Genomic DNA, 13,141 nt, shown 5'->3' with positions numbered 1-13,141 from the left:
TAATGTTTTCACTTTCCAATCTCGTCATCAGAAAAAAAAAAACCATCCATCTTCTTAGACGTTTGCGGATTTGGGTCACTAGTGAAGATCCGCCAAGAGTTGCGTGAGGCTAGCAAACCATCGCCAATAGTCATCGAGGCCGGCCAAGGTTTGCTGAGCCCTGTCGACTATCATGAATTTGTTGGGCAAGATTTGGAGGGTCATGGCTCAAGTGAAATCTGGTAAGACGAGGGTCGACCAGGGTTGCCGAGGTCGATGGTCACTAGTCGCGAAGCTTGCCGAAGCTTTAGACCTGTTCATCAAGGGTTGCTTCGATCTGTTCCGTTGTGAAGCTTGCTGAGGTTGCACGACTTCACCTAGGCTTATGGTGGCTCATCCAAATATTACTTGCTTTCGGAAAATATATATTGAGTCAAAGATCTTTGAAAAATAGTTTTGCATTTTCCTAAAATCGAATCAAATGCATCCTAAGAATTATTAATTTGGACTTATACCCCTCCTTTTATCAAGAAAAAAATTAACTTTTTATTCGAGGCAGAATGTCGAATTTTCAAGTGAATCTTGTATAATTTCGGTGAAATGTTAGAAATTGAACTTTTAAGTCGTTCATCGATTAAATTAAACACAATTATTCTTTGTAAATAGCAGAATTTTATTATTTCGTGGCAAATAATACAGATGGTTTTCCATGCTAGCAAAAAAAAAAAAATGCCCCATTAAGTCTAAACTTCAATACCACCACGTATGAATATGATATCATCTGGAAGGGAAAAAAAACCATAATATATATATATATATATATATGCAACAAGATAAATTATATATATGATGACGATATAAAAATAAGATGATCTTAATGCATTTGGCAGACGTATTCAAAGCAGCATTAAAGCTTTTAAATTTCTTCATTAAGGAACTATTACGTTTGATTTGCTAAAGAAAAAGTTATCGTGGACCAAACATTGAACCTGTACTTTTGACGTACTTTTATTTTTTTAATCGAATACTTTTGATGTACTTCAATCGGTCAAATTTAGCGGCTCTTGCTTAAGTTAATTATTCCAAAGGGAAAACTTTTGTACCGTCCTGTGAATAATTGAGAGTATATCGAAGCCGAATTAAAGCCATGATCAAAGGTTTTTTTTTTTTTTTTAAAGCACTAATCAATTAAAATCTTATGAATGGCGGGTGTTCCTTTTTCGTCTTTTTCCCCCTTTGATGGGATGCAGATGTCTTATATTCCAATTAAAGTATTTTTTTCTATGTCATTTATACGGAGTGATAAGTGATGACACGTGTCATTGACATTTTGAAAAAATAAATTAAATTTATATAGGATATATATCGAGATTTTATGCATATATCACTGATCGGAAGATATTGTTTGAGACAGGTTGGGTATAAATGCACTGTGCATTTCGACTGCTTTAGAGAAATCACTGATAACAATAATCGGAAAATAGTGTTGGGGAAAAGTTGGAATAGCCAAATGATTGGGTCCATTGCTGCATGATTTTGACCCAAGAAAAGTTTATAATGTGGCCCCGAACCGCACGATTGGATGGTATATACTAAATAGGTCCAAATTGATTCAAATCAAGAATCCATTTATTTAGTGAAAAATAAAAAATTTAAAAATATTTGAAATAAATAATTGCTTATATAGCTCATAAAAGTAAATGAAACTAAAAATATTTTCATCATCTAGAAAAAAAAATATTCTAAAAATTGATTGACTGTATTTTTTGAAATGATTAGCCAGTAATTTTTTTTTTATTGTTACCAATAATTCATATCTAAATATTTTTATGAAAAATGAAGATATTTCTTGTTCATTCATTTTGAAAGTAATATAAGATATTGTAATTTGAAAAATATTTCAAAATTACTTGATTTTGCAAATCAAACGCACCCTAGACCGACGGATTGTTTGAATTGTGATGCAAAGATCACTTCAAGGCAAACCCTTCGTGCAAGCAATCCTTTCCTTGATGCTCCTCCAACCCCTTCTTTTGTTATTTTTAGGCATTATTATCTTCTTTTATTATAATAATAATAATGTGGATGATGATCTAATCTTCCCGTCTTTTGAGGGTAATGGCCTCATTAGCTTTTCTCCTTTCGGCACTAAAAGAGGGGTTCCCACCGGTGTATATATATAATTAAAGGTGAAAAGACAGATTTTGCTATAGTTAATTTGTTACTTTTTTCTAAAATAATTGCCACTTTTTTCGTTTTTTGCATGGACCGAAGCCATTGAAAGCTAAAGCCATGCATATCAAAATGAAGCAAATGGAGAAGTAACTCTCTTCCCCTGATCAAGAAACTCTTTCAATTGGTCTTACATATGTTTTCCTCGAATTTGCCATGTCATCTTGCCCGGCCATTGATCATGACCGACGCTCACCTCTAGATCGGAGCTTACACACGTGAGGCTTTAACCCATAAAACCGACCTCAATTATCACATCCATATTAGCTAGGCTAGATGTTTATACCGCCGTTCCCAAGGGCGTCAAAAAATAGCAATTTCGCAACATGCAGGCATTGTGAATAACGAAATATCAGAATTAGCAACAACAAAAAGACTACGAAAAACCAAATTACCCAAAAGAAAAGGATAATGAAAATACCAAAAGTCCCTTTTTTCTTCTTCTTTAAATATCAAAAAAGAAAAGAAAAGGAATAAAGGGAAAAGTCGCGGTTGACTTTTCGAGCAGGCAAGCTTGGGGGTAGACCTCGGTATTCCAAGCGAATATAACAATACTCTTATGGTCAAAAATATAATCCAGGAAATTACAGATTAACGCATGCATGTGGGGAAGAGCATCTAACGTTAACTTGCGGCAGCTGTTCAACTTGAGTTTGAAGATATGGTAGGAGTCAGCAGCTAATTAAATCTCCCAATGTCTTTGAGAATCTTGTCTAAGGGGGGTTCATGATCTAAGCTGTTAAATCGGCGGTGATTGGCCTCGAATCTATCTTTCAATTAAGTAAGCACATGTTGAGTTTCTTGGAATTTGAGAAACCCTGGTTCATTTGAACATGCAAGAAGAGTTTGTTAATTAAGGAGCGATCTCCATCTTTCATGGGTTTCCTAAGATAATCTCCTCCAATGATTGTCGAGGAGGGTTTGTGTCTTCTTGAACTCTCCAACTCTCATGTTCTCTAGGCCCTTTCTACAATATAGTTTAAGGAACGCAAGAAGGGACCATCTCTAGAACTCCGCCCTTTTTTAGTTGGTCGGATGGGGAGGGGAAATTGACCCTAGTGATCGCCTCCGGACGTTATCATAGACATCTCGCACCCGCTACGGGATATTCTATTTTGATCGTTCGAAATCCGTGAGCCCCTTCATTGTAGTCACGCCAAGTTACTAGCAGCCAAGGTATCTTTCCACATGAGACGTGCCGTAACTAGACAACGTTATGCGATTGTTCAGAGGTTCGTTCATGACGTGAATCGAACTAGTGAAAGATGGTTCACATAGGCTAACCACCTTTAGAACATATTAGGCATATACTATTAGTGTAATTAAATCATTTTAACAAGTTCCTCAGGGCAACCAATGCTAGCGATCGCCTTTGGACATTATCACAAGAATCTCCCACCCACTACGAGATATTCTATTTCGACCATAACTACTCCACGCTGCCTATGGCTTGAAGGTCTGAAGTTGGCGAGCCTCGTAATCGCAGCCCATTGAATAAGTAGCAGCCAAGCTATCTCTCCATAAAAGATATGTCATAGCTAGACAACGCTACATGAGTTGGTTAGAGGTTCCTTCATGAAGTCAATCGAATTCGTGAAAGACAGGTGATCTGTTTACCACTAGTCTAACCACCTTTAGAAGATGTTAGGCATATGCTATAGTGTAATTAAATAGATCATGTTAATGAGCGTCCTCATAACACTTATTGAGAATATTTTATTTAGAAAAATAAATTTAATTTTACACCGATTGTATTGAAAACTATAAAGTTCCATTAAATGTTTGCTTAACAGGTATCCCTAAGTCATTTGTAGATGCGATCCTAATTAAATACCTTACGTTTCAATTATGCGGCTGGTTTTGCTGTTGTCCTTCGGTGGAAACCGAGTACATTTCTTGTTTTTAATGATCACATAATCACATTTGTTCCATAGGATAAGATGAGATAGGGTAAGGATAGATAGAATTTCTTATATACTATATATTATTTGGTAAATATGGCGCTGAAATTAGTATATACTAGTCGATTGGACATTTGGCGCGTGAGATAAGATTTGGCATGCAAAAGACAACTAGATTGACTAGTGAATAACGATAGTAAACTTGTAAGATTTGGCAAAGAAAAGGGGAAAAAGGAAAACATGGGAAATTTGATGCTTCCTTGTTGGTTCGGAGTACATATGCAAATCTAAGATTTTTTTTTTTGTGGGGGGGGGTTAATTTTGTACACCAATCTATTTGCACAACACGAGGTTAAAAAAAAAAACGATTGTAGAGAAAAAAATCCGAGTATGACACTGTCCTATATGGTTAGGCCTCATTCAAAAATACAAAAAAATACATATGAATTGACACGTCTTCATCATGATTTGGTTATTTGAAATATGGAATTGAAGTTATGACATTTAGCAGATTGGAACAAACAATGAATATGATTATAACTCGTTAATACGAATCATGGTGTTGATTTAAGGCTCTGTTTGTTTTGTAAAAAATAATTTGAAAAAATAATTTTTAATAATAATTTATGATTAAATATTTTTGTAAACGATGGAAATATTTGTCATGTAGCCGGCCCAAATTTAACTGGCCCAGTCCATTTAAAGGAGACCGACTGCGATCGATCCACTAGATTCTTTTCTTGGCCCGTAGACTATATTCTTTTTCCCAGAAAATTAGATTAAGCAGAGGTCAAAAAGGGGAAAAAACAAAAGAAGGGAAAAATATTTCACGTGAATGAAATTGATAGTGATGTAGTTGCATTTTGTCCGAGAAAACTTTCAGAGAAGAATATTCAAAATATCATTACATTAGCAGTAAAATAAACTCCATGTGAGTAAGAAAATGTTTTTAAAAGAAGCTTGATGAAAATATACTTTCATGGTATTAAGAGTGTGCTTGATAATATTTTTATTTCTGGGAGCAATTTCTACTCAGAAATAGTTTTTTTTTTCTATTTTTATTTCTTGAATGAGTTTCCAAGCAAAATAATGCGTTTGCTACAATCTTCAAATGTTTTTGTGACATGAAATATTTTTTAGTATTTTAATAAGATTTTTCTGATTTTTTTTCGTTTTTTTTTCTTTTCTTTTGTTTCCGCCCTTCTTCTTCCTCCTCTAGCCGATCATGAGGCCTTAAAGATGGTTGGCGATTGGCCATAGACGAAGGCTAGTGAGTTCTCGGGCAAGCCTCGCCCAGCCACCACAAGGTCAACCTTGTTGAAGGCCGACGAAGTTGAACTCGCTAGGCATCACCAAGGCCCAACGACTAGCTAGAGGAGAAAGAAGAAGGAAGGAAAAAAAAAAAGACAAAAAAAAGAAGAAAATGACCTTATTTCAAAAAATGTTACCTCGAATAAATAAGTAGATTTTTCTACTTCTTGTTTTTATTTCAATTTATTCCTAATCACTTTTCTATTTTAGGGGATAAAAATATAATTGATATTACCCAATAAATTTTTATTTTGCCCTTTGTCTTCAAACGCTAGCAATCACGGGTTTTGAACCCTCGACTTCAGCGATGAAGGAGATGTTCTCAACTAGCGTAGCTGCCCACCGGTGGAATTTTCTTCGACGAGTTTATCAATTATGATACTTATTAGTCAAAACACAAATTTGAATTGGGCTGTAACTCAACCTTCTCTTGTCTGAATTCCTTGTTCGACCAGCTAATGGCTCCACGCGGCCTGCACGCCACGAAACAAGAAAGGCCCTATGGAGGTGGATTTTTGAGATCCTCCGATGTTTAAGTCAATATGAGCTCTAGGAATGTACTTAACAAAGTAATGACTACTGTATGCAACAGTCTCTCACTTCAAACAGTTGTTTTTTTTTTTTTAAGTCATATATAATTAGCTTGATAACCTGAGCTCCCTTATTTTGGGAGATGGGTAACGTGGGCCCTTTAGCTTATGAAGCGGGCCTTCCTAACTTCATGTCTTTTTTTTATGTGTCACATAAATGGGCTCACATATTGGGCATATGCAAAATTTGGTGTTACTACCTTTTACCCCATTCATTGGAGTAAAAACCGATATTTTTTAACCTTATGGATGTTCCCTGAGTTGAAAAGTTCTCTCCCCTTTTTGGTAAAAATAAGAGCATGAAGTAGGCTGTTTTCTTAAAAAAAGAAAAAAAGCTCAAATTAGTGTGGAATGAGGTATGGAGTGGTCAACTTAGTATCAAACAAGGCTAGCGGGCATTTTTTGAGCTGAGGCTAGGTCATTTTCATCCGAGGCATCTTTTTCTTTCTCTTTTTCTTGTCTTTCTCTCCTTTCTTCTATTTGTCTTCATCTTCTTTTCTTTTTCTTACTTTTGGGGCTTGATCTCACTCGACATCATGAAGTTGCTGGTGAGCTTCTATTTCGATATCTCCTATTGCTCCTCCACCTAGTGTTGGCTCGACGGCATAATGGTTGTTCTCTGTCTTGTCACACGTGACATGACCACCATATCTCTGAGCTCTCAACCATGGCCATAGTTGGCAAATCTTTGAGCTAATGGTCATGGCTGCTCTAACTTTGAAGTCATGACGATAGTTGCTCTCTCTCTCCTCTCTTGTATTATAGAAAGCAAGTTCAATGATGGTGAAATTATAATGCAATTTAGATATCCTTGTTGTTTTTGGCCTTCAATCAACAATACTGAAGTTCAAATCATGTTAATTGAGTTCATAAGGGACCCCAGATTAAGTTCTAGCCAAAATATAGAGTCAGTCCAAATTGACAAACTCAACAAATTAAATAAGTACTTCTCATGTATGTGCATTGCACGAATATAAGGTTTTCTCATACAAGTTTCGTGAACATTTTCCATCATGGCTTAGTGCATAAACATCGTAGATGAAAACCAAATGAGGGGAGGGGGAGGGAGAGAGAGAGAGAGCAATTATAACCACGAGCTCTGTTGAGAGCTTAGCTTGGGCAGCCATTGTTGTGACATTCGAAATTTTCTTTGTAGTTGATAATAATTAAGATATTAGGTTAGTGAGGCTTATTGAAAGAAATAAAATTAATAAAAATATTTTCAATGGGACCTATATGCTCCAGAATATGTATCGAATAATTTTCAAAAATTAAAATTTAACTAAATTAAGGTATCCCTATTGTTCTAAAACTTTTGTTAATAATTTTAGTTGTTTCAAAATAATTCTCTAATTTATAGGCATTTCAAATGAATACCGATTTCTTTGTTTATTTACCGCAATGTAAAATATTTACCCAAAATAACCTATAACTCCATCTTTCCACCCAAATCATGCCATTTGTCACCCCTTAACTTAAACACGTGTCTTAATTCTCACATCGTATTTATGCAAATGCTCTCAATTGAAGCCATTGAATCAAGCTCATAAGATGACCTAATACATGATATATTATTTTTAATACTAGTAACTTTATATCCATCTCATTATTTTTTAACCCAAGTTAATTAATGTGAGTTAAAACTACTCTTCAATAAAGGAAAAGGAAGAAAATTTTTCAAGCTATACTTAAACTTGACATAAAAGAAGCATACGATAGAGTGTAGTGGGACTTTTTAGAGGCTTGCTTGGTATAAATAGGATTCTGTTCATTGTGGGTGAATAGAGTTATAAAATATGTCATTTCAGCATCTTTGAGTGTTAAATTGAATGGTGAGCCATTGTCCTATTTCCAATCATCAAGAGGGATACATCAAGGTGATCCCATGTCTCTATATTTGTTCATCGTGGTGGCCAATACTCTCTTGGCCTTGATGAGGAAAGTGGTTAATGACTGGATGATTATTGAAATTAAATAGGTATTGTCCAACCTTTTCTCATCAAAACTGTTGTCCAAGCCCTCCCTCAATATGTTATATCTATCTTCAAGATCCTAGTGTCAATATGCCAATCCATAGAAAGAAGGATAGTTGCATTTTGGTGGAAAAAGGGCGAAACAAGGTCAAGTATTCACTGGAAGAGGTGGGAGGTTCTCAAAACTAGAAAAGACAAAGGGGAAATGGGTTTTAGAGATTTGTTAGCCATGGACGGAGCCATGCTTGGCAAAGAAGCATCGTGTCTAGTACAAAATTGGGCATCATTATGGGGAAAAATTCTTAAAGGGTTGTACTTCCCTAGCAGATCATTCTGGCAAGTCGAAAAAGGGTCTTGCCCTTCTTGGGGATGACGAAGTATCTTGATGGGTAGGGAAACAATTGCAAAGTGTGTTGTGTGGTTGATAGGTACTAGATAGGAAATTAACATACGAGAAGACAAATAGATTAAATGTGGAATTATTGGTGAGCCAGCTAACTTTGGCGATCCAACCAAAGTTGTTGACCTCATACTCCTTGAAGAAGAAAGTTGGGACGATTATACACTTGGAAGGTTTTTTGATGAACAATTGGTAAGTGAAATACTGACTATACCTTTCAAAACGCATAAAAAAAAAAAAAACAAATTAGTGTGGACGGGCAGAACAATGTGAGTATACTCTGTCAAAAGTGCTTATAACATGCTTTGAGAGGAGGAAATCAAACTAAATACAATGCAAGCCTCATCATCTTATCAGTCATCCCGCAAGTTATGGTACTGAATCTGGCACCTGAAGACCTTCCCAAAAAAATCAAAATATTTATCTGGTTTGTGCCAGAATGCACTTCTTGCCAGAAAAAATTTGCATAAAAGGAAGATTATATGTCAGCGTCTTTGCCCTTTTCGCAACTAAAAAGTTGAAATAGTGGAACATATGTTCCTACTTTGCTCTTGGACTAGTTTGGTTTGGGAAGATCTTGTGGTACATTCGTAGATCTTGGGTTAGAACATCACAAGAATGGACGAGTTGCTACAACATTACCAACAATAAAAAGGAAACTCACCATCCTTTGAGAAAATTGCAGCCCTCCTCTAGTATATTTGGAAAACCAGAAAGGACCTTGTATTCTAACGAAGACCCCCCAAGCTAGGGACCCTAATTGCATTAGTGGAGTCTATGGTTAGAAATTATAGCAAATATAACCCTAAAAGTTTGAAACTTGACATGATTCAAGCTGATTTACCTTCCAATTGGTGTCCGCTGAAGAACGAGTCCCTCAAAATAAATGGTGACGGGTCCTTTGAAGTCGGTTGTTCGGAAGGAGTGATCGCGGGGGTCCTTTTCGACACCTCAAGTGTTTTGCCTAATGGATTTGCCAAAAAAGTTCCTACTTCCTCGTCAGTTCAAGCCGAAGCCCTTGCTCTGTTATAGGCTTTGTAGAAGAGAGGAGGACTTGTACTTGGAGCATGACAATGCTGTTTTGGTTGAAGCACTTCTGAAGGAAAGTCACATGCCGTGGGAGGCGGAGGCACTTGTCTTGGAAGCCCAGGCCCAGCTGACTCATTTCAAAAGAATCTCCGTAGCCCATTGTAGAGAAATGACGAATCAAGTAGCTGATTGGCTAGTAAAAGCCCAACATTTGAACACTCTTTCTTCTTCATGGTTAGCCCAGCCCTCTTAACCTCTATGGGATTTGTCTAGAACTTCTAATGATAAATAAAATTAGTTTTTTTTTTTTCATTTTACCAAAAAAAAAATAGTTTTTCTGATTAAAAAAAAAGTTTAAAGGAAGACGAGGTAGAAATATCCATTTCCCTTCCTCTTTTGAAATGTGCAACCCCATCATCCTAACATCTTCAAGTTCAAATTTTCTCATTCCAATATTTTACAAGCCAATTAAAATTCAAACTCTTACTTTCAATCAAGTGGCTTACATAATCAGAAAAAAAACCATTTCTAAGCAATAATGATTTTTCGGAATAGAATATTTACCAAACGTAGGCATTTTTTGAGCTATGGCTAGGGCATTTTCATTCAAGGCATCTTTTCCTTTCTTTTTTCTGTTGTCTTTCTCCCCTTTCTTCTATTATTCTTCTTTTCTATTTCTTACTGCTAGTGCCCAATCTCGTTTAATACGTAAAGTTGCCGGTGAGATACTATTTCGATGTCACCTATTGCTCTCCATCTAGCATTGGCTTGAGAATAGAATAGTTACCAAACGTATCCTTAATATAAAAAAAGGCTCGTCGGTATTTTTCAGGCTATGATTAGGGCATTTTCATCGGAGGCATCTTTTCCTTTCTCTTTTTCTTATCTTTCTCCCCTTTCTTCTATTCATCTTTGTCTTCTTATTTTCTATTTCTTACTGCTAGTGCTCGATCTCACTTGATGTCATAAAGTTGCTGGTGAGATACTATTTCAGTGTCACGTATCACTCCTCCATCTAGTTGGCTCAACGAAGCAACAATTATTCTCTCTCTTCTCACTCATGACATGGCCACCATAGCTCTAAGCTCTCAACCATGGCTAGGGGTGGCAAATGGGTGGGTCCGTCAGGTATGGGTCGGGTTGAAAATGGATCGACCTATATTTGACCAATTTAACCCGTTTTAACCCATATTCTTGTAATGTAAATCTAGTGATTTATACCTGACTCGACCCGTACCCGACTCGTATCCAACCCGTATTGCTAAAACCTATTAATATTCTAGGAAAACCCACTTCTACTATATGCTAATTGGATTAAAACTTCAAATTAAATTAAAAATAGTAAATAAAAAAGTTAAAAAAACCTCTAAATTGAAATATTTATAAAAATTAGACTATGCACATGCTTCTCTTATATGAAGTGAACATACCATTGAATAACTAAAAACTGTAACGTGAAAAGATTTAACTAAACTTAAAAAGCTCATTTTTATTATTTTTTATAAAAAAAGTAATGTTAAAACATTTTTATGCAATACAAATATTTTAAAAAATTTATGCAATATAAATTTAATGGAAATTTTTATAATTCTTTTTAAATTTGATAATTATTTTTCTTTTTCTCTTTTCTTTTTTCTTCTTCTTCGGCCGGCCGCCGGCTCGGGTGAGGCTCGATCTCACCGATCCCGACGAGGCTAAGGCCTCGTTCGACACCAGTGAGCTCGAGTCTTGCCGGATTTGGTGAGGCTCAAGCCGCCGGTTGTCGGCGACCTCTTGACGAGCTCGAGCCTTGCTTGGCTTGTCAGCGATCGACGGCTGGCCGTCGGCTAAGGAAGGAAGAAAAAGAAAGAAAAAAAGAAAAAAAAAAAAATTGAAATATGAAAAATTATTAATTTCAATTTTTTATAATTTTTTTATAAAGTTAAAAAGGCCATGGGTTTAAACTTTAAGTGGGTTTCCTAATAACCAATTTAGACCAATTTCTTTTTGTGTTTTACTTTCTCATACCCATTTATGATCCATATTTAATTTTCACTTGACCCATCTATGACCCATTTAACTAAAAATAGGTCATAATATGGGTTTATGATCCATTTTGCTAGCTCTAATCATGGCCATGGTCGCCAAATTTGCGAATTGGTGGCCATGGGCACTCTAGCTTCAAACTTGTGATAATGGTCTCTCTCTTTTCCTATATTATAGAATGTGAGTTCAGTGTTTAATGGTGAAAGTAAAATGCATAATGCAATTTAGCTATCCTCGAACTTTCGGATGTTTTCGGCCTTCGATCAATAATACTGAAGTTCAAATCATGTTAATTAAGTTCATAAGGGATTCTAGATTAAGTTCTAGCCAAAATAAAAAAGTGAGTCCAAATCAACAAACTCAACAAATTAAATCAGTACTTCTTGTGTGCATTGCATTAATACAAGGTTTTCTTATACAAGTTCTGTGAACATTTTCTATCACAATTTAATGCATAAACATCGCAAATGAAAACCAAATGAAGAGAGAGAGAGAGACCAACCATAGTTGCAAGCTCGATCAAGAGCTCAATGCTTAGGCAGCCATTGTTGTGATGTTCGAAATTTTCTTCGTAATTGATAATAATTAACATATTAAGTTAGTGACAATATTGAAGAAAATAAAATTAATATAATTATTGTACAATAGGCACCTATATGCTCGGGAATAAGTGTTTAATAATTTTCAAAAATTGAAACTTTACTACATTTAGGGTGTCCCTATTGTTTTTTACTTTTTGTTAATAATTTTACTGGTTAAAAAATATTTTTTCTAATTTTCCGGAATTTCAAAAGAATGTCGATTTCCTTGTTTATTTACCCAATGTAAAATATCTACCCAAAATAACCTATATTTCTATCTTTTCACCCAAATCACTCCATTTGTCACCCCTTTCGCTTAAACACATATCTTCATTTTCACATGGCATATTACCCAAATAATCTTGATTGAATCCATTGAGCCAGCCTCATAAGATGAACTAACGCATGACATATTATTTTTAATCCTTGTAATTTTATATTTGTTAACTCTAATCAATTGATCTCATTATCTTTTAACCAAGTTAATAAACGTGTAAAGGTGGAATACGGGAGAAAGAAATATCCATTTCCCTTCCTCTTTTGAAATGTGCAATCCCATTATCCTCCAATCTTCAAGTTCAAATTTTATATTGTAACATTTTACAGGCTAATCAAAGTTCAAACTCTTTCTTCTAATCAACTGTCTTACAAGGTAAATTCATGGGCTTTAATTTTTTTTTACCAAACTAATTTTGTTATTTTCTGAGGAATGAGAGTCGTTAATTTTAGTGTTTATTTTGATTTCAAGGTGATTAAAAACTTCGTTTGTTGAAGATTTCATTCAAAGTAAGTGAAAAATCTAAAGACTAAAATAGAAAGATCTATTTAGTATACTTGAACTTAGTTGATTGATTGTTTATTCATTTAGTCTAGATTTTTCTCTATGTATGATTAGTTGAACCGGGACCTACTTCCCACGCTCAAGATTACAACATCAATACATATCGCCAATTCCCTAAATTTATACTAGTTACCAAAAATTACCTCTAGTCATACTTCTGTCCATATCGGGCAGTTCCAAAAGCCGATGTGCTGACACGTGTGAATGACACCACATCGGATTTTCAATGGCCATTGTAAACGGTAGTCTAACGGAATATGTTACAGAATATACTTTCGA

The sequence above is a fragment of the Eucalyptus grandis genome, chromosome 2, assembly GCF_016545825.1.
Source record: "Eucalyptus grandis isolate ANBG69807.140 chromosome 2, ASM1654582v1, whole genome shotgun sequence".
Taxonomy (NCBI): Eukaryota; Viridiplantae; Streptophyta; class Magnoliopsida; order Myrtales; family Myrtaceae; genus Eucalyptus; species Eucalyptus grandis.
Note: the sequence above shows the minus strand (reverse complement) of the source record.